Source organism: Nannospalax galili, unplaced genomic scaffold, assembly GCF_000622305.1.
Source record: "Nannospalax galili isolate Female #2095 unplaced genomic scaffold, S.galili_v1.0 scaffold839, whole genome shotgun sequence".
In the NCBI taxonomy this organism is placed as follows: domain Eukaryota; kingdom Metazoa; phylum Chordata; class Mammalia; order Rodentia; family Spalacidae; genus Nannospalax; species Nannospalax galili.
In genome coordinates this window covers 22,222-26,171 of record NW_008341880.1, presented here as the reverse complement: position 1 = coordinate 26,171, position 3,950 = coordinate 22,222, and positions in this window count along the sequence as shown.

Here is a 3,950-nt window from a genome sequence, read left to right as displayed (position 1 = left end):
TGAAATTTGCAGTTAAATGGATGGAACTAAAAATGTTATACTAAATGAAGTAACAGAGACTCAGAACAAAAAAAAAAGATGTATGATGTCCCTGATGTGTATATCCTATCACCAAATCCTTATATGTAAGTATTCTGATATACCTGCAGGAACCAGGAAAATGGAAAGGAACGAGGGAAGTAAAGGGATTGAAAGAATTTGAGAGAGCATCAGTAGGAGACAGGTGTTACTAAGGGATATGGACAAAAATGGGGGTATTTAAATGAGAAGTGGGAGGGTGAGTTATACAAGGAACTTTGGAGATAAAGTTTAAGAAGGAGCTCAAGAGAGGTGGGACCATAGGAAACTGATGTTATCAAGGAAGAAAAGGAGAAAATGGGGACACTTTAAAAGGGGAAGCCATGGTGGAAGAGAGAGAGAGAGAGAGAGAGAGAGAGAGAGAATAAATGATAGCTAGTTTTGCAGAACCAGAGGGAGTCATATTAGTTCAACAACCTAATGAAAAGTTATTCATACAATATCACTACAGGAGTCCATGTGTGTAGCTGAAGGCTATATAACAAGAAACAGTGCCAGATAGGAGTCAATTTCCCTTCTGAGTTGATGGTCCAAGTAGTCCAAGAGATTCCCAAAATAACACAGTCTATTGCCATAACTCTGAATTACCTCACAGAGCTTGAAGGTAAGATCCTACTGCTGAAGACATAACATGCTTCAGACACAGGATTTGGAGCAATGGATCTGGAACTGATGTAGAAGCCACTTCCCCTAAAGGCTAGTTCTCATAGCTTTGGAGATCACTATGACAGTTCCAAGGGAAAATATCAATTGATGGTTCAACACCATCTTCAAGAGGAAATAACCACATCAATGACCAACACTGCATACAACAGTGGTGCAGTATTAGCACTTTTATCTTGGGGGCAATCAACAGATACCAGGTTGGAATAAAGCCCACTCAATGGGAGGGAACTCAAGTGTGGTGCTGTAAACATAACCAAATACACATGAATGGAGAGGTTATAGATTTTAACAAAAACCCCAATACTGTCATATCCCTAGACTTATGTAATTTATTACTCTGTGAATACTATGAATCCTTATATTTACAAATATTGCTATCATCACTCATCAAAGAAGCTTCTTTTGGACCAGACATTATTGGTAATGGAGACTATTACCAAGTACCACAACTGGTCACAAACAGACCTTGTCTATGAATTGCCTGGGTCTAAGTGACACATCTACAATGCAACCCCTACAACAAATAACACAGAACATAAAACAAGGGTAAAGAGGGCACTAATGAATTTCTCAGTTCTCATAAATGAAGCTTCCTCCTGCAACAGAGGGCCAGGGACACGAAAGGTCACAAATGACCAAAACATAAAGATTATTTGTTAATATTATTATGTCTCATAATTATTAAAAAAGAAAATGAGAATATAAAAGATGTTAAAAGGATATGGGAATGGAGATATTTTTGAAAATAGAAAAAATGAGAAAGCCTAAACAAGTAATGAAGATCCCTTTAGGTTGTTATAATATATAAAGGATGAAGCAAAAATAATATATACATAATCTTAAAATTTCTATGGTCATGGCTGGAGAGATGTCTCAATGGTTAAGAACACTGATTGTTCTTGCAGAAGACATGGGTTCAAATCCCATCACTCACATGCCAGCTAACAACTGTCTGTAACTCCAGTTCCAGGGGATCTGTCAGCCTCTTCTGACCTCTGCAGGCATTGCACAACATGGGTGCACTAACCTACATGCAGGCAATACACACATACACATAAAAAATAAAAATATGCCAATGTTGTTGTAATGAAATGCTTCTAATCATGTGGTTATTAAATAAATAATCTGGAAAACGTCTCATAATTCTTTTTTAAAAAATGAAAATGAGAATGTAAAAGCTGTTAAAAGGATATGGGAAAGGAGATATTTTCCAAAATAGGAAAAAATGAGAAAGCGTAAGCAAGTGATGTAGGTCTGTTTAGTTTTGTTACATATAAATGGTCATACTTTAGCCAGATAGTTTAAGGAACAAAATATATGTCTAGTCAAGGTTTATCTGAGAGCGTTTGGTTTTTGCCCAAGCTTTATCTACATATCACATGGTAATTAAAAGCACCAGACTGGTGGAACTAATCTTCTTGGATGTTTAACAGCCATACTTTGAGGGCTATACTAATCTGGTTAGAGGGACTTACAGGACAGTTTTTGCGCCTTGCCTTCCAAGGTCATATAAGTTCCAGGGGACTATGGAGGATCTCTCAAAATGTCCTGTAACTGTAGTGAGTCATCTATCCTCTTGTTCAGGGAGGCTATGGAGACCCCATCAGATAGACTTAAACCAGTGTCCAGTCTAAAAGAAGAGGGTCAACACAGAAGAAAAATTTCCTCCTTTCTTCCAAGTGAAGCCAGGCACAGTCGAGCAGGACCTTTGACTTATCTTCACATAGATGGAACTGGCAAAAGAAAGGAGGCTGGAGCTCCTCCAAAGCCCATGTGCCCCCTGAGGAATAGAACCACAAAGGATATTAAGAGTAAAAGTAAATAGGCGTATTTAAAGAACCAAAAGCAAAGTATAAACAAGGATTAAAATGATTAGTATATTTCTTTAAGAGTTCAAGGGATTACACTTCCCAGACATTAGGCTTAAATCATATAAAATGTTGTTTAGACAATGATTTCTCATTGATGATATTGTTTCTAAGCAGAAAATGCTGCTCAGATCTAAGAATTCAAATCTTGGTCTGCAATACTGTAGTGCCCACCTGTAGCTAAAAGAGATAACCCACAATTGTTTTAATATGATGTCTAAATTTGTTTTCTTCCCCTATCTAGAAGCCTTGGAGAGGGAACTGAAACTGATTCTAGCCACTCCAATAGCTATCAAAGTGCCTGAAAACAAATCCTGAGTTCATCACTCTCAAGTCCAGCCTTGGCAGACAAAAGAACAGTGAGAAGGAACCCAATAGGGGATGCTTTTGGAAGCGCGTCAAGAAATTCCAGTGGACTCTGACATGAACATTTGAAATTTGCCCTGTTGTGACTTTTTTCTGGTTCTCTGTCCAGAATTTGTAATGCTAACTATTCTTGCCTTTCCTTCCCCTGAACATCTCCTATTCATGATTTAAGGACTTTCTTTTCCCCTTAGAGATAAGAGTTATGCAGTTTGGGAGTCTTTAAATAGACCCACTGAAAGGGTACTCCAGTTGCGTCACCCTGAGTCCCTGTTCAGCATGGAAGAAGAGAGTGGTCTGTATCCTGATTCCCTATTTGGCAATTTGGGTAACCTCTTCAGAGGATGGTATGATAAGAATAGGAGGTAGGAATTAGCTAGGCAGTTAGGGTAAAAAGACCCCAAAGAAAAGTAGCCAGTTTCTTGGCTAAAATTCAAAGTGTCCTTGGGCCTCTTGGCAACATACTCTGTGCCAAAGGCCTAAAATGTCAAAAGAATTTGGGAGCTTTTGTCTAATCTCTAAATAATTTTAAGGTTACCTCTTCAGACGGGGGAACATTAGAGTAACAAAAAGCCTATAGAAAGAAAGAAACTGCATGAAGTTTTGAGAAAAAAAGTGATAGGGAGATATGGGAGGAGTTAGAGGGGAAGGAGTGGCTGTGTAATTGATCAAAAGACCTTATATGCTTGTATAAAACTCTGAATAAGTTTTTTAAGTTAAAAAAAAGAGAAAAGAAATTATTCTGAATGCTAGTTCTTGAACAGCACTTCACCTACCTAGAGCTCAGGTGTCGGGAGCTGCTAATCATTGAGCTGTGTCAGGCTTGTTTACTGAGTGTGTTATGCACACCAGTATCTAATCTGCCTTATCAGGAGGAATATGTTTATATGGAGAGCCTCACAACACCTGACCTTGAGGCAATAGTGGAAGCCTTTGATCTGACCGCTCCCTGACCCTCAGATACAGGTGGGGAAA